Source organism: Sarcophilus harrisii, chromosome 1, assembly GCF_902635505.1.
Source record: "Sarcophilus harrisii chromosome 1, mSarHar1.11, whole genome shotgun sequence".
NCBI lineage: Eukaryota > Metazoa > Chordata > Mammalia > Dasyuromorphia > Dasyuridae > Sarcophilus > Sarcophilus harrisii.
Window position 1 is genome coordinate 604,403,878 of NC_045426.1, and position 19,698 is coordinate 604,423,575.

Consider the following 19,698-nt stretch of genomic DNA (forward strand, 5'->3'; position numbering starts at 1 on the left):
TGTAGGTAGGGTGCATTGTGCAACTTAGTTTGGTTGAAGAGAGAAAGCAGAGAGAAAATTCAAGAGATGTAATCATTGATGGAGGCTCTGGAAGGCTTAGAGAAATATAGTATAGTAGGGAGGGAAAGAATTTTGGAGTTATTATCAAAAGACCTGGATTTGAATCTCAACTGTGATACTTGCTATTGGTATAATGTTGAGTGAGTTTTAAACTTTTTTAGTTTTCTCATTTATGAAAAACAATGAGGAATTAGATTGGCAGATCACTCCATTTCAGCTCTACTCCCATCTTTCAGATTTAATTTAACTAGAAATAAATTCAAATTGTTTTATGTAGAAACACTAGAATGAGAAGCTATAGTCAGGATGATCAGATAAGATGTTTTTCATCATAATCTCAAGATAAATAAGGCAAGAACAAAAAAAATAATAACACCACATTTTCTATGTGTAGCTTTAAGGTTTATAAAGTGTTTTTTTTTTCTATAGCAACCCTTGTAAATTAGGACAATAAGAATTTATAATAGAACTAAGCTTCTGGCTGTCAATTAATCAACAAGTACTTATTGAGTGTCTATCTGTGCTAAGTTATAAAGACAAAATTGAAACAGTCTGCCCTCAAGAAGCTTACATTTGATTGAGGGAAAGCACATGTACACATATAAATAAATATGAAATATAGAGCAAATAAATACAAGTCAAGCACAAAGTGATTTTTTTTTGAGGAAAGCATTAACATGGTTGGGGAGACTGGGAAAAATCTTATGTAGGAAGCATGGCTTTGAAGGAAGGTAGAGATTCTACAAGGTAATGATATGCTTTATTGATTAAGGTGACTAGAAAAATGCAAAGGTATGGAGGTGAGAATGTCATAAATAGTGGCAAGTAGGACAGTTTGGCTAGATTGTAGGATCTATGAAGAGATATAGGTATAATAAATCTGGAAAGGTAGGCTAAAGGCAGACTGCAAAGAATTTTAAATACCAACTGTGAAAACTAAAAAGAAGGAATGATTTGATGTGGGGAAAGAAACCAAATCAAATCAATAGCATTGAGGACTTAGTTATGCATTATGGAGATAAATAGCTAAATGAATAAAATTTCTTTAAGAATGTGATCATGTAAATTGGGATGGTGGGGTTCTAATAATGGGTATCTTCTGGAATGAGATGGGTGGGGGATGGAGGGAGTGAGGGTAAACCTAAGCTCATTTTCCAACAAGTTAAATATCAGAAATCAGCAAGATATGCTGGAGATGAGCTATTCTGAAAAGTTTGCTTTTAACTCATGCTAAATGAGTTGGACTAATCAACAATATTGTATATTCTGAGGACTCATCATAGGGAGGAGGTAAACCATAATGCAAGTAAGAATTTCTATGTAATAGAGAAGAAAATTCATAAACACACACAATTACTACACTTTGAAGTGGCAATTCACTTAAAGGATCTCATAACTAAGGAAATGAAAATGATTGGTGAAATGGCTCTACCAGTCTTCACTCTTTTGTGTCAAGTGGCTAAAAAAACTGGAGGTTTCTAAACTCATAGAAATTTACCTTGCTTTACTCCATTTGGACTTTGAAAAGAAGGATAATTCTTTCTCTTCACAAAGAAACCTTTCTAATATATGGTAAATACTTTCTCTCCAAGTAGAACTTTAAAAAGGAAAGATTTTTAGCTCACTAAAACAGAGAAGATTGAACATCCAAATTAGATACTCATATTTAATGTTACTAAAAATAGAGAAATAAACACTAATAACAAAAGAGCAAGCATCTTTTGGAGCCAAAATTATATAGTTATTCCTTCTACATGATAGGGATTAGGATGGTGCCCTTACAATCTGGAAAATCTAAGTAAAATTTGTTGGCCCTCTTTTAATTTCAGAGAAGTCTGAATTATTGTGTCATTAAAAAGTAAAATATGTTGATATTATACAATACTATACATAGATGTTATACATTTGTGAGTTTCCTGCATCATTGAAGGAAGGCTAGTGCCTTCACCTGTCATTTGTAGTTTCTGCAAAACTCCCCCCAAATTCCCATTTAATTTCTTATGTCAACTCATGAAGTATCAAAAACATGAGAGAGAAAGTCATAATGTAAAAAAGATAGTTATATATTCCCTCACTGGCAGCAATTTTCAGCTTGATAACTTCTCTATAGAAAGGTGATCAATTAGTAAAATCAATCAACAGACTTCTATTACATAGTTATTGTGCGCACAGTTCTGTGCTAGATGAGAAAGATTTAAGGTTGAAGAATAAAAACTGAGACTTTAGACAAAACATTGTCCCTGTCCTCAAGAAGTTTACAATGCACCAACTTATAAATTATATTATATGATAAAAGAAAAGAAAATTAGAAATACAAAGTGGCAAATTGTGGATGGAGATTCAAGTATGCTGATGGAATGCAAATGGATTTTGCATAACAACAGAATCTCAGAGTTGGAAGAGATCTCAGAAATGATCAAATTCAATCCCTACCTAAAAGAGAATATGTTATTTTTTCTCTAACAGCTATAGTACTAAGTCATTTAGTGTTTCCTTGATGATTTCCAGTGGAGGGTGGTAACCCATTCTTTTTCTGGGTATCCCAGTTTACTTTTGGATAATTCTACTTGTTAAGTAGTTTTTTCCTCCAGCACCAAATTTAAATTTGCCTTTTTTCATAATTTTAATGCTTCTATTTTTATTGTGATAATTTATTATTGATTATAATAAACATTTTTGATTATAGTGTCTATGATAAAAAGTAGCTAGAACAAACTAAATGGAATATTTTACAAGATTCATTAAAGGAATCCTTCCTATCTGGCACTACTTTAGTAGTGCTTTCTTTCTTCAACTTAATTCAATAAACATTTATTATGATCTTATAATAAATTAAGGCACTTTGTTAGACCTAAGGCAGACACAAATGGATCCAGTAGTCATTACTCTCAACAAATTCATAAAAGGGATTTGCAATATATACACCAATGATATAATAATAAAACACCGATATAGTGCTTTAAGCTTTGCAAAGTACTTTATATGTGCTATTTCAAGTGAATCTCACAACATCCCTATGAAAAAGGTATTATTATTATTCTTATTTTACCAATGAGGAAACAGGTGATGCAGATAGTATGTGTCTGAATTTATATCTTCTAGATAACTCAGTGTTCCATCTGTCTTTTACATTTCTATACATGCTTACATGTTACTGAGTAGGAGGCAATGCCTTAACTATATATGTATTGTAAAGGTCACTAGGACTGCTTCCATTCTTATCAAGGGGAGTACTAACCTTATCTCCTTTCATACAACATCTAGGGCCATCACCAATCATCCTGATATATATTTGCTACTGGACCCACATGACTGGAGGAGAAAATGAGGCTGGTGACTTTGCATAGCCCTTCCTCACTTAAATCCTAGAACAAAGGACAGACACCATTTCTATAATGAATAGGCACTATACTTATGATTTCCCTAGTATAGAGAACTCCTAGATAAGAAAAGAATATTACCAATGAAGATCAGAATCTATTTGTTAACTGATAGGGAGTTGCCTAAGAGATTTGAGATCTGAGAGATCAATGATACCAGTGTGTGTCAGAGGGATAATATGTACTCAGACTTTCAGGTTCTGAGTTACCTTTTTTTTTTTTTTATCTGTTATGACCTTCTGTCTTTATAAGAACACCAGAATTACAATCAGAATTCTGTGAAGGATTATCTCTAGCTTTGGGAAGAAGATGGTTTTAATGCTGGAGTTGCTTAACTGGTGGAGAGGATTGTGAGATTAAAATCTAGACCCAGATACTGTAAAAAGATATGTAGATAAATATTGAAATGGGAAACCTGAGTGATTTGTTCTCAAATTATGAATAGTACAATTTAGCAGAATATCAGATACAAGGGAAAACCTTCCAAGAAAATGAAATTATAGCTTGATATCAAGAAAACAACCTAATAATAAACCTCTTAAGTATCTTCCTCAATAGTGTCAGGAGATGGTATCTTCTCCCATCTTGAGATGTTTCAAATAATGACTTCATGATGACTTCTCAGAGGAGATTCCAGTTTTCCAGTTCAATTACAGATTGCACTTGGTAGATTCCTTCCAATTTGGAGATTTTGTGAAATGTTTTGAAAATCATATATAGGGTATAGTAGTGTATTGAGAGAGCTCAATAAACAGTGACTCAAATGATAGAGAATGAAACTTGGAATTAGAAGATATGATTTCAAGTCCCAAATCCAATATTATTAAATAAGTGGCATTGGGAAAATCTTTCAATTTTTCTGACCCTTAGCTTTTTACCTGTAATACTTGTACCTTTGTGAGATTTCTGTGAGAATAAAACAAATCAAAGTATATATGAATGTAAATGATTATAAATGACTGTTTCTTTCTCTAATGTTTATTCTCTTGTTCTATTCAAGAACAACTCCATAGAGCTGGAAAAGGAATGAATTCCTCACAATCTTTATTTGTAAACAAAGATCTATAGGAAAGGATAGAGACTATAACTTTAACATGTAATAATCAGGACACTTCATAAAAATGGCAAGAATAACCATATTTTCCATCTGGAAGCACACTCTGCCCCTTTGACTCTTTCCCCTAATTGTTTGGTTCTGAAAGCACACTCTGAGCTATCCATTACTCCTCTCTGGGTAACTTCCCTGATTCTGGATTTTCTTCACCATGTTCCTCAAAATAGTTATTTTCTCCCCAACCCAATATCTCACTTTTAAATATCCTGTTTTGTTAAATAAATTCAAATGTACACTACTTGAGATCAGGGAATATCTTTCTCTCTACTTGCATTTGTACTCTCAGTACTTAGAACAGTGCCTGGCAGATAATGTATATTTTATAAATGTTTGCTGAATTAATCATCATCATTATTATAAGTAACTTCAATAATGGAGAGACAGAGGCATAGAGGATTAAGACTTGGCCTCTAGTTAGGAAGACTCAGTCTGACTATTGGTGGGATGCTGAGTAACTACTTAACCTCTTAGTTTTTCAGGAAAATAAAATCATAGGTTGCAGAGCAGGAGCTGATCTGCCTTTGGAAAGGGGGATTTGTCCACTGACTCTCCCTCTACTGATGAAATCATTGTTCTAGCAAAAAAAAACAAAAAAAAAACAAAAAACCCAAACAAACAAAATGAAAATAAAACAAAAAAATAAATTCACCCCATCCAATAATAAACTAAGCAAACAATAATAATAATACCTCAGAAAAGTACTACAGTGAAAGAGTGGATTTGAAGGTTCAGAGACCTGTCTTTGGCACATGTTTTCTTTAGAATCATGGGCAAGATTGCCTGTTAGTATACTGGCAACTCTCTAAAACTCTTGTGTCTCCCTGAGGATTCTCTTTTCACTACATTTCAGCACCATTCTTTGGGATTGCTTTTATTAAAGATTTCTCTCTGACTGATAAATACAAATGTTATATATGGTCAATAGCTTCCGAAAAATTTCCTTCCCCAGCTGCCATCTTTCAGTCATTTGGTATGCTTTCAGGTCACTTTCCTCCACTCTCAGTTTCTGTATACACAGGAAATGAAAATGAACTTTAATACTGCTTATACAAAACATAATTAGTAAAGTAAATTTGCTGGAAAATATAATATTGCACTGTTTAACATGATAAGCTATTTAATATACAGACACACCCTTATTTTAAGTAATTGATATTTTCCTGTAACCTTTCATGTAAATCAAAATTTTGTAAACAGAACTATTTAAAATACACTAAGGGAATGTTTTTCTAAAGATACTCTGTAGTGAATCCTTTTTTTTTTTTTTTTTGTAAATAAAGCAATAAACCTTTTGGTAATGGGACTCAACCTCTCATTTGAAAAAAAATTGATTTTTACATGTATTAATTTTCTTTAAACTAGTACACTCCTTAATATGTGTATTTAAGATAAAAACAAAGCTCCTCAAATCACAAGGAAATCATTATCTTTGCCTCTTACTGACACAACTCTCTGGCTATTTAGAAATCCATTTGCATTTAGGTACAGTAAATTTCTTTTCTTCATTTCCATCACCTAGAACAACAACAAGAAATTATTATGTCTGAGGCAGAATCAGGTGGGGAGGTAGCAATGATGGTATCCCAAAGGACAGACTGATGTAAGTGAAGTCATATTGGGAAACAAATTGGGCCAGTCTCCTGAAGAGTCTGCTATCTTAAAGTGATGAGTGGTTGTGCCTCTGAGAGTATGGGTTGAGGACCACCGACCACCTTGTGAAGTCTTCAAGCCACCTATTCTACCACATAGTATGATGAAGATAGCTGAAGTTTAAAAGTTCATTAAGTATTAGTTCCCTACCAACTCCCCAAAGAAACTTGGACCCTAGGTCAAAGTCCTAGTTATCCTGACCTAATTATGGTTTTGCATTAGCCCCACATTATGTGACTGAGCAAACAAAAGAATTTTCAGTGAATGTATCAAGTGTTCCCCATCTTCCCCCTGCAAAGGAAAAATGTTCCCCTGAAGAGATGTTAAGGGACAGGTCAATTCTCCGAGAGCCTCCACAGCTGTGGATCATAACATCTGAAGGGATTGAAAGGCAGCCTTTGCTGGCAGGTATCGTGGACTGGAAATGAGATAAATTGGAAGCAGAGGGAAGAGGAGAGAAGTCAGACAATGCAATGGCCTCTCTCTCAGTCAGAGAGGTCAGAGAACAGCAATTGCCTCTTAGTCTCCTTGTATCATCCTCCACAAGAGGAAATCTATTCTGCGTTGGATCTCCAGCAGTCACTGTCAGGTGGCTCCCGTGTATTCCAACAAAGAAACCCCCAACACCCCACAAAAGTATTAAGAAAGGAAAAGCAGAAAAGATTTTAATGCCTACTTTTAGATCCATGTATTAAGCCCATTCTGATTTGTTTCGCTCCTGGCCATATATATTTTTGGGGTTAGATTATTAAAGAACTGGACTTTCTTCAAATAATGAATAACTTCAGAGGTGACATTCTTAGTCTCTTCCAACCCGAGTTTCACAATAAGAACTTTTGAAGATGCTGCATACTAAACCTTTATCCCACAGGCAATTTCCATTTGAGGCGGGATTCAGGCTAGCCATTCCAAACTTTGTTCAGAATCAGGATTCTTAAACTGTCCTCTGTCCCAGAGGATTTCTCTTTAAGACAATGATTCCACCTTAAAAATCTGCTCATAGTTCATCTTGAGAACTTCCATTTGAGGAAGTAGCCCCATATCCACCCATACTCACTTCAAGTCTGGCTCAACTCATTAATCCCTAGATGGCTTTACAACTTTGCCTTTTTTTGTTCCTCTTCCATTTTTCAGTTCTCTTTTATGTATTATTTTCCCACCATGCTCTTTGGGGGCAGAGGCTGTCATTCCTTTTACTAGTATTTTATTGTCAGTGCTCAGCACAGTTCCTGGCACAAATTATATACTTAATAAATACATTCTCTTTGTTTCTCTCTGTTTCTGTCTCTGTCTCTCTCTCTTTTCACAGGATTGTGGTTTTTTTTTTTTTGGAAGTATTTCCAACCCTTATTTACATAGTCTCATGGCTTGTCAATCCAACTCTAAAACGCAAGTAAATCCTTTTTGTGCATAAGCAGTATTTCTTTTATTTGTTCATAATAAATTATATTTTCGGCTTGAAAGTCTGATTTATGACCCTCCATTCCCATCTCCATTCAATGGGCAAACAGCACATGCTTCCCAGATTAGACTCTAAACAACTCACTGCATTTAATTATAAAGCCCTAAGTGACTGAAAGAAGTTGAAAGAAGAGATGAAAATCACATGCCTACAGAAAGAAATAATTTAGTATTATAGAAAACCATTGAAATTAGAGATGGAAAAAGCCTATTAGGTCATCTATCAAAGGAAATGCATGTATCTGACACATAGATTTAATATGCCAGAGATGTAGGGTCACCCGAAGTGCCTACAATCTCTTGCTAGAATAGAGGAACTCAAAGAGAGTAGTTAGAGAGCAGGGCCTTTAATCAAAGCAAAGTCTTTATAGATCAAAATATCAGAGAGAAATTTGTAAGATGTAGAGAAGCAGCAAATGGAGAAATCATACTGAAACATCTAGGAGAGGAAACTATATCAAAGTTTGAGATAAAAATGCAAGTCATGTACAAGATCCATTCTGGGGAAAAATAGTGTGGAGAGCTTCGATTTTTATAAAGGTAATATCATAACCAACAAAGCTAGATGGAGAATGTGCATAAAAGCCCAACCTTTCATCTGTGGAATTTCACTTTACCCTGAGAAATCTGTCCTGTTTTTCTAACAAAAAGAAGTGCTAGAACACAACATATTCTTGTGGAAGAAAAAATAAAAATAAGGACTAGAAGAGTTCTGTATTTATAATGTCAACATAGATCAGATTCAATCTGATAACTTCAGATATTTTTTAATTTTACCGCAGGGCAAAATCATTTTAAGCAAACAGTATAGTTTTGTAGGGAAAAAAGAAAACGCTAACACCAGTGCCTATATTGATACTGGCAACTTTTAAGGGAGAAAAGATAGAGTTCATAGTCTGATGAGTCAAAGAAAACATGATGAACATTCTGTGAAATTTATCATGGGTGAATACCCAAATACTCTGCATTTGGGATCAAGTACAAAATTTATCTGAAGAGTAAGTATTTCTCTTATACAAACTGCAAAGGTATTATCTGCTAGTGCATGGAATTCTGTATCTTGCTTCATGCTCATCTATAAATGTCTTTCAAAAAATATAAGCAAGCCTAAAATGATTCTAAGGATTTAACAGCAACTGATCATTTCACACAAATGGTTGTTCCAACTGAGCTAACCCAAAGGAACAGAGCGATTGTGAAATTAAAGCAAGTCACAACTTGATTTGCCTCGGTTAAACAAAGCTTGACTTGCTGTGTGATGCTTCACAATAAATTATTTTTTCAAATTGAGAAATGAGGACTTAGAAGATCATAATCCGTGCTTATGTGAAGCCAATGACATATCAATAAAAAAGTTTAAAAGATTCCAACAGCAGAGGAGCAGTAAAAAGACTACTAGATTTGAAGTCAGAGAGATCTAGGTTCAAATAGTTAACTTTAATATTTAATTATCTATATGATTTTGAGAAAATCAGTTCTCTGGGTCTTAGTTTACTGATTTGTAAAATGAGGCATAATATTTAACATGTATTGTCAACCTGCCATCTGGGGGAGAGGGTGGGGGGAAAGAGGGGAAAATTTGGAACAAAAGGTTTTGCAACTGTCAATGCTGAAAAATTACCCATGCATATATCTTGCAAATAAAAAGCTAGGATAATAAAAAAATAAAATGCGGTATAGTAGACTCAATAATCTCTTCTATGTCTTAGTTTTAAGAAAGTCCTCAGATCTCTGAGAAATAATTGTCAGCTTAGAAAGCTATACTTAGGAAGATCACTATGAAAATTCTTCACTGCAGTAAGGTGAGTGTGATTTCATTAGGGCTGAGTTTTCTTTATGATATGGAAAATATACATGCTCTGTCCAGGTCCAATAATTAAGATTATGGAAACTGCCAAGTTTGGCCCATCCATCCCAAAAGAAATGTCCTGTGAGAAACCTGCTCACAAAATTTTGGAGTAAAAGGGCTATCTAGTGCAACCCATACCTGAAAAATACTCTCCATTATAGCAAATACAATAAATTGTCAACAGTCTTGGTTAAAGACCTTCAGTGAAAGAAAGAGGGACTTAGTACTTCCTGAGGCAACTTATTTTACTTATGGATAGTTCTAATTTTTAAAGGAAGTTTTCCTGAAATCATGTTTATTTCTATATCTTTGATTTCAATCTCTTCAATTTCAACATCAGAATAGGTACTACCTACTCTAATCCCTATTACTCTTGGTACCACCTATTTTAAGATACTTTTTATGACTATCTTGCAAAAATATGTCCAAATTATATTAGAATATGCTTTTATTTTGTCATGACATTTAATATTTTATTGTAAAAGCCTGCCCAGCAGGTGAAGTAGGCTTCCCACCCATATTTGTAAATATATGGTATTTTATAATAAAAGATATTTTAATTGTGATGAGAGGGAGAGCACTAGCAGTTGTTGGAAGAGGAGAATCAGGAAAGTTCTCCTAAAAAGAGACCCTCTAGACTTCCACAAAAGGATTAAGATAGAAAAGGCAAAAAACATTAGGAAGCAATGCCTGACAAATAGAACTGATAAACAGAAATATGTATAGAATGATTTTACACGCACATACATATTTGCATCTAACACTAGCCATTTCTGGGAGAAATGGGGGAGAAAAGAAGAAAATTATATAATAACTATATTATATATTTTAAAACAATAGCAAGTTGTACAAATTATATCTTTTTATTATACTATGTTACAGAAATGCTTGTTTTATTCCATAAATTAAAAATCTTAAAAATAGAAAGTAGTGTTTGAATTGTGCTTTCAGAATTCCTAAGAGATAGATGAATTCTAAACCCAGTAGAGATTGAGCAAAAGTATGGAGTTGAGACATGTAATCTCACATATGAGACTGTCCAAGAAGACCATTTTGACTAGACAACAGATTGTATGGAGGAGTCGTGTGAAATACAGCATATTCTACTTTGCATTATAATGATCTTATCTCCCACAATAGGATATAAATGCCCAAACGATATAGATCCTCTTATATTTGTCTTTATATCTTCCTCAGTGCTTAGCACAGTACCTAGTACATACCTAATATGCTGCATATATTTGTTGAATTTCATTGCTGAAATAGCAATATTGAAAAAAAAATCCTGGTCAGCTCATTTCTGCCCTTTCACCCCAACCTCAATTCCCACCAGGGTCTGGTGTAAAATATTTTTTATTCAACCACAAGAAAAATTTGAGAACTCTGTGAGGTTGGAGGTAGTTTCCTCTTAGAGCATATAGGAAATTGGTAGATGGAAGTTAGAGAGTCATTGGTCTAATACAAGGAAGAATTTTCTAACAATTAACTAACATTGGGATGCACTAATTCACCAAATGTTGATTGAATATCCACTGCTCTAAGTGTTTTAGGTAGAGATAGATGATAGATAGTTGGTTAGGGATGCTGGAGGAAAGAGAAATAATTAATTTTAATTTTTTAAAATATCCCTTTCAATGCTAAGATTTTATAATGTACTGTAATAAATGTATATATTTGATTTGGATTAAATCTGATGAATATTTTTAAAAGGAAAAATATTTGTGTGTGTATCTATATAGATATAGATGTATATTTTTATATGTATATATTTGTATAGGTATACATATACACACACAGGTATATTCCACTATATCTACACAGTAGTTAGCCTTAGAAGTCTGTAGGCTTAGGAAAAATCATATTTTATATGCTAAATGTGCTTATCCTTGTTTCTCTGCCCTTCCTTTTGGCCTCAACTACTTGTTTGTATAATAACAAAGTGAAATCAGATTAATGAATTGAGAGTAGCCATAGACAGGAAAGGAAGTCACAAAAGTTTGATATTAAGGTCTTTTTTTCAGGGGGAGGGAGTGACAGGGAATTTCATGCTTTTTCTATATGATAACTAAAAATGTTAAGTTGATGTCTCCAAAAGGGCTTCAAATATTTATGAAGTTGTGAGGGATTCTTTAATCACTCATGTTTTAGGGTGATGGAAGGAAGCCCTAGATGATGGTCCCTATTTCTTTGTCTACAAAATAAAAATATTACTACTGTCTGTGCCTACTTCATGAGGTTGCCATAAGGATCAAATGAAATTATCTAAATGTTTAATATACTGTAGAGACTTTACAAATTTAATATTATCATTATGCTCTACCTATAGTCAAGAGTAACTTCTCTATATCAGTTCTAACTAGTTAATATTATATTGCCAGATATCTTACCAAAATACAATTCTTCATTAGGATCCATGTCAAAAAGTTTTTACTCATGTAAAATGGATTTTGCAAAAAGCAAGAAGGATTCATTAGAAAATCTTCAAACATTCCTCCTCCATGGATGCTAAGTGCTTGGTGAAATTAAACTCTCAGCTAGAAATAAAATAAACTATGATCTTTATTTCCTAAAACTTAATCCTCCACTAGATTTCCTATCCCTTTTCACTTCTTTCAGAACTCTAAATTTTGCAGTTTGGAGGAAAAATCATTCATGTAACAATCCAGCAAAGATAAAAAAAAAATAGAGGGGAACAAGAAAATTTAGGTGAAGGCCACGTTTAACCTATATTGGATTGTTTGCCATCTTGGCAGGAGGGGAGAGGGGAAGGACATGGACAAAAATTTGGAATGCAAGATTTTGCAAAGATGAATGTTGAAAACTATCTTTGCAAGTACTTAGAAAAATAGAATACTATTAATATTTTTTAAAAAGATAAAAATTAAAACAAAAAAAAAGATAAAAAGAAAATTTAGGTGAAGGCTCTTAAATGACTTCGTCTAAGTTTGCATTTCAGTTCCAGATCTGTCACTCAAGAAGTGACTTTATAAAGAGAATCTGAATCTTTACTGTTCTTTTTTCTTTTGTAAATAAATGAAACTAATAATGATGTTTATACTAATTTGACTAAACATTGCTGGGGAAAAAAATCTCAACAATCAGAAACTAAGATTTATGATGTGATTAGGAAGCATAATGTCAAAGATATCAAAACTAACCAACAGAATGTAAAGGACGGGTGTGGAGCAGAATAACGTTGCCAGTCTTTAGCGATGCAGTGCTATTATTTGTGAATCATTCTCCAAAGGGAATTCATTTTAGTGGAGAAAATAAATTCCATTCTCTCCACCGCACTTTGATAAACACAGGCCTTCTGTGTGAGAATTTCAGACTTGGTTATTTTTTGCCTTTATTTCTTTAGTGAAAGAAAATTTCATGAGACTTTTGATCATTAATTAAAATAGATATTTCAAGCCTAAACAGATAATTCAATGTCTATCAGTCTTATTGGTCTAGTATAATTATAACCATAAACTTAGGCATTTAGCCCTACAGAGTAGTGAGTTAGATGCCTAGAACAATAGCTGTAGGGAGAGAATAGAAATAATACTGACATCTCAATCAAATCCCTGATTTGTTTCTTGTTTTTAATGCAATGGATAGAGTACTGGGTCTGAAATCGGGAAAACAGAGTTCAAATCCATCCTCAGATACTCATGCTATATGACCCTAAGCAAGTCAATTAACCCTGTTTTCTCATCTGTAAAAGGATATGGAGAAGAAAATAGAAAACCACTTTAGTATTTTTGCCAAGAGTTACAAAGAGTCAGACATGACTGAAAAAAATGAATAAACAAACAACTAAACAACAAGCCAAGTAACTTTGGAATGTGTGCCGAAAGCTCTAGGAATTTGTTTTCTTCTGTCAAATACAAAAAATAACTTGTATTTCCCTCCTCATAGGATAATTGGAAGCATTTTATAATTGTATAAGTTCAAATCAATCATTCCTAAGAAGTAAATTCCTCATGGGCTCACTCCTCTTTTTTTCTCTGTACCATTTAATACATTGAATACTCTATGAACCCCAAATATTATACTACTACTCCCTTTGTCTCTCTAAAAGCCTTCTATAAAATTTTGAGTCACTGCTATTAGGAGTGTCAAAAAAGAAAAGCTTCAACCCTAGCTCTTTGTCTACTCTCTGGGCTGCTTCAAGTGGTATCCAAATCAATTCAAGTTAGTCCAAACATTTGTTAATGATCTATGTACAAAGCAGTGGGCCAAGTAATGGAGAAGTTAAGATTAAAAACAAAGATATTTGCTTTATATATTTAAAGGCAAAAGGGAATTACTCAAAAATTTTTTTTGAGCAAAGGAGAAACATGTTTAGATTATCCAGTTAAACATCTTTACTATACAGATAAGGAAAATGAAGTGTAAAAATAATCCTCCTTCTCCTCCACTACCTCCACTTCTTCCTCTTCCTCTTCCTGCTGCTGCTTGACTTGCTACTATTATTACTATTAGGTGCTAGGTGGTGAAAGGTGCAACCATGTGGTACTGTGGATAGAGAGTCATGGAGTCATGAAGATCAGAATTCAAATCCATCCTCAGATACTTACTAGCTCTAGGATCCTAGATGGGTCACTTAATGCTTGTTTCTCTCAGGTTCCTTCTCTTTAAAAATGGGGATAATAATAGCAGCACCCTACATCCCAAGGTGATTATGAGAATCAAATGAGGTAACCATAAAGTACTTAGTACAATGCTTGGCACAGCGTAAGTGATATATACTTTTTCATTTTTTCTTTTTCCTCTTCCTCTTTATTATGGTCATATCTAATTTGAACCTCACAACAATCCTGGGACATAATTTGTATTATTATCCCCATTTTACAGATGAGGAAACTAAGGCATCCAGCAGTTATGTGATTTGCTCAGAGCCATATCACTGGTATCTGAGGCTAGATTTGAAATCAGGGATTCCTGATTTCAGGGTCAGTGCTCTATCCATTGTGCCATCTAGCTATCTGCAACACACGTGTGTGCTGTATCTCATATTGAGAGAGAATTTATTCTGCCTTGTATGATCAACTATCTCTGACTGGCAGGCCACCCTGCTAAAGGAAAGCAGTGAAAAACCTTAGGAAAGCTCTCCAGACCTATAGAGACATCTCAGGATGACAAACTTAAGGTAACTGAGAATGGAAGAAGCCCTTTGGCTGTGAGCCCTGTTTCAAACCTGGTTTCTAATGCCATCATTTAGAGGAGAAATCTAAGATGACGTGACTTGCTTTTGTGGCGTGATAGCTCTCACCTCCTCAATACCAGTGAATCATAAAATAATGTTCTCATCACCAAAGTCATTGATATTATCAAATGGTTTTATATTAAAAACAGATGTGGGCTTACTTGAATTGAAAGGAAAGAAGATGCAATTATATATTAGCCATATCCCCTACACTGCCACCAAAGTAGACTTCTTACTCGTTAGACCATCAAGCCTTATCATCTGCTTTGCTACAGCACCCTAAGGACCTTTGGGCTTTCTATTTTTCCTATAACTGTACCCTCAAATATGTATTATCTCACTCTAGAAAAATGTGAACTACTTGAAGGCTTGGGAGGAAAGGCGTATTTTTTCTGTTTGAATCTCCAGTGCTTAAAACATTGCTTTGTAAATGATAAGTGCTTAATAAATGCCTTTTTATTCACTCATTCTTATTTATTTTTGGTGGGGTCCTTTCCTGTTTCTGTGATATTACTTAAGCTCTTTTGAAGGATAGGGAAGGGAGTGAATATTCTTCATAGTATTTAGTTTATTTTATACATAGTAGGCATTGAAGAACTGCTGAATGAAATAAATGAACAAATGAATGACCATTTAGAGCCTTAACTTCATAAGAGATCCATCATGGATGGATATGTTTGAAGCAGGAATTGAAGGGCTTCTTCAACTTGGGGAAAAAAAAATGGGAGAAATCCAGGCAAAATTTTGGTGTAGAATCAGAGGGTGGGAGGGTAATATGCTGAAATCTATGTTTAAGTGAATCAGAGCCCTTGTGGGTAAAAAAAGATATTAAAAATTGCTGTCATGCTTGACTATCTGCCAAAAGATCTTAATGACAAAGTATTTCCCAACCATATGATTTTGCAAGTCATTAATAGACTATGCAATATTTACCATGTGTTTGGTTAGAACATACTTACATAAAGGATTTACAAATATTTATTCTCCCATGGAAATTCTCCAACTGTATTTAGAGATGTTCAACCCAAAAAATCATCCTTCCCCTAACTCTCTGACCCTAAAACGTATTTATCAGGAAGAGATCCTTGAATTCTCAGAATCATTAACATAAATATCATACACTATCTCTTTTTATCAATTTCACATCCTCTTTTTCTTTAAAGAAGTTAGCTTTTGGGTTGTTGAGGAGAAAGAAAATTATATAATTGGAATGGACCCTGGAGGTCATTGTCCCCATCCTTACCCAAAACATGAATCATTTCCAAAACATGATCCAAGGGTCATCCAATTTCTGTCTAAACTCTTCCAGTAATGCAAAAACAACTATTTCACAAGGTAAACCATTCCATTTTGACACAGCTCTAGTTGTTAGGAAGATCTTCGTTGAATTTAATCCAAATTGGTCTCCCCATAATTTCTAAGTAGTAACCCCAGTTTTGTCTTTCATAGTTATTACATAAATTATCTGAATAGGCCTTTCATCTACAATACAGATGTCAAATTCTCTGGCCTCAAATAGCCTCAAAACTCTCCTGTGCTGGCCTTAACTCGATTAAAATGTAATTGGGAAATGTTTCACAAAATAAATAAAAATCCAATACAACATAATGCTAATGGATCTGTTTCTATTTGATTTTGACATTACTGCTCTACTATATTTCCAACAACTGGTTGATCCAACTTCTACCTTAAAACATTTACTAAAAGGGTACTGAAGAAACTCAAAGGAGATAATGTATATTAAGCAGCTAGATGCTACTATGAATAGTGTGCTGGGCCTAGAGTTAAAATGTGCTCTCATATACTAACTAGCTATGTGACCCTGGAGAAGTCACCTAACTCCTGTTTGCCTCAGTTTCCTCATTTGTAAAATAATCTGGAGAAGGAAATGACAAATCACTCCAATAGTTTTGCAAAGAGAAATTCAAATGAGGTCACAAAGAGTTGGACAAGACTGAAAAAACTGGAAAAAAAAAAGCATTAGCAGTTATTATTGTTAGTAATAATGTTAGTAGTAGTAGTAGTAGTAATAGTAGTAGCAGCAGCAGCAGCATCACAACTATTATTAATAGCTGCAGTAGTAATAACAGTAGTAAATACATGCCTTTAGGAAATCATTCTATTTTTGTATAGTTGTAATTACTAGAAAGTTTTTTTATAATTAAAAAAATTGGGCCAATATCTGTGACCATATAATATCTATTCATCATTCCTAGTCCTTTCTGGGGGTAGACAGAACAAATCTATTCTCTGAAATTTTAGAAGAGTTATCATATTTCTCCTTAAGTTGTCTCCAGGACAAATATCTTTAATTCCTCAAACTACTATCATATGGGATTAGTTGTGTTCCAATTTGCCAATGCTCTCCTTAAAACATGATACCTTCTAGGACTTCCCTAGGTCGTCCTCTAAGGGAACAGTAAAATGCAACTTTTACTTCCTTCCTTCTGGATCCTCTACTTAATGCAGTATGAGATAAGGTTAGCTTTGGGGGTTACACATTTATGTTTCTTATTATTACACTCTATTCTGTTAGGTTTAAGTCCCATTCTTACAACCTGTCTACATCTACAATCTACTCATTTTATCACCCAACACATTGGCTATTCCTCCCAGCTTTACAATCAATCAATCTGACATTAAGTAAGTACTTATTCATTTCAAATACAAATTTGTCAATACACCATAACATCTTTTTCTAAAAATTTAATTTATACAACTCACTTACAATTTTCTTTCACAACGGCAAACCCCAACAATAAAACTGGTTCATTCTTGGTTCAAAAATAAGAATACTAGCTTCATTTTCATAAATTTTTTTCAGAAAACCTTGTTTTCTGCTACTATTGATTTGTTTTCTAAATTTTTCTTATCTCTTCAGAAGCTTAGCACATCAAAGAGAGGGTGTGACTCTTCTTTAAGATGACAGTGTCTAGATCAGGAATGTTTTAGAGGAAGGCTTCCATGTGGACTAATCACTAACACTGATGTATTAATTCAAGGTTTTGGTTACAAAGTTGAAAAGAACAACACTGAGAACTGAGTGTCCATAGATACTTTTAGAGACCTTGCTCCAGCTTAATCTAAATCAGTATCATTTAGGTTATCATTCAACCAGATATGAATCCACTTGGTTATGTTATCATCTAGTCTACATTTCTTCATTTTTGTGTCTTCAAAAATATTAGGAGATTCTTATTGCTTTTTCTTTTCAAAAGCTGTTTATATCTAGGGCTTATTCTTCACCTGCCAGTTTAGTAACTGTCAAAAAAGGAAACTAGATAGGCCTAGGAGTGGTTTAACTTAAAAAAAATCAGTTATTGAAATTTACATTATTGTGATAATAATAAATTCAGATTTATAAATAATTTTCTTCAATCATGCAAAGTAGATAGAACATGTATTATTATCCCCATTTAACAGATAAAGAAACTGAGGCTCAAGCCTCCTTAGGCCTTTTGAACAAGAAAATAACAGAGATTTGTTTGAACCTAAGACGATTGGTTCCAAATCTAGTGATCTGTTCTCAAGTATCTCCTATGTAGACTATATAAAAATGTAATTTGTGGCTTTAAACAGTTAATGTTGGAACTGGAATTCAAACTCACATGAGCTAATAAACAGAAGCATAATAAAAAATCCTCAGATTTTGGTGAAAAATACTTCTTCATTTCTTGAAATAAACAATAAGAAATAAGCAAGCATGTGTAGGTTAAAAAGATACCTTCTTTTTTTCTTTACCCTTCCTACACCTCTCAATAGCAAAGACACAAAGAATTGATATCGTAATAAATTTTGGTTCCTTATTAATTTTTAGGTAAGGTATCTCTCACAGAATCTCACATCTACCACCATTCCTCATATCATGGAACCATAGAATGTTAGATATGAAAAAGACCTTAGTGGCAAGAAGGTAAAGTTGTTATTGAGTCATTTCAGTCATGTCTAAGTCTTTATGATCCTCTTTGAAGTTTTCTTGGCAAAGATGCTGGAATGGTTTGTCATTTCCTGCTCCATTTCATTTTATAGATGAAAAAACTGAGGCAAACAAAAAGGCAAATTTGACCTGAGTCACATCCCTCCCCAACTATGGGTGGATTTAAACTCACAAAAATGAGTCTTCCTCACTCCAGACCTTATGCTCTATCCACTATGTACCTAACTGCTATAATATACAGTCCTGTATTTGGAGTTAGAAAATTTGAGTCCTTATCCTTCTTCTAAGGTTTGCCCAAGTGATTTTGGACAATTCTTTTACCACCATGTGCCTCAATTTCCTCATTTGTAAAATGGTGAATTTGTATTAGATGGTCGCTGCAGGCTTTTTAGCTGTAGATCTATGATCATTCCCAAGTCCTATTACACAAAGAAGGAATACCAGAAAAATGTGGCCCATCATTGAAGCTGTTCTCTCTTAGTAGCAAAAAAAACAAAAAACCCTTTTCTTCAAGGATATTAAATGAACTGAGTTGATCATATTAACCAGAAAGAATGAGGTAAACACACATGGATAACAAAGAGTTAATAATTCTCCTGCTCATGAAAAATGTTCTAATTAAAACTGCATGTCTCAGGCTTGACATTCTTTACTTACTTGGCCTAGAGGGGGAATTTTCATAAACCCCAGACAAAGACTATTCTCATTTGATAAAGCAAACTACCTATAAACAAGGTTGATTAATATAACCAATTAAGATCTGATAGGATTCTAAAAAAGATTTTAATTAGGTGACTGACATATCTTCCCATATTTAAATGCTCCTCCCATATAAAATTTAAAAAAGGGAGGGAGAGCATAAAGTGGATCCCATCAGCATAAAATCAGAATGTGGATAGAAAGGATGATCTTGCCCACCAAAAGCCTCAAGTCACGGAGGTTTAGCTTATGTCAATGCTCCCCCTGCAGGAGTTAAAAATAATTACAACACTGAATGGGGGGGAAAATGCTAAACAGCTCCTACCCTACCTAAATGGTAAAAAAATTGGAGGT

The 19,698-nt window shown here is 33.9% G+C and overlaps 1 protein-coding gene and 1 non-coding gene across 3 annotated transcripts in view; both read right to left on the bottom strand.

The window, feature by feature from the left end:
* Window positions 1–19,698, bottom strand: part of SAMD12 (sterile alpha motif domain containing 12) — a 479,641-nt gene that overhangs the window by 197,269 nt on the left and 262,674 nt on the right. The gene's annotated exons all lie outside the window — the stretch shown is intronic.
* On the bottom strand, window positions 3,197–3,320 carry LOC111719129. The gene has a single exon (XR_002769407.1). It is a non-coding gene; the product is annotated as a U6atac minor spliceosomal RNA (small nuclear RNA).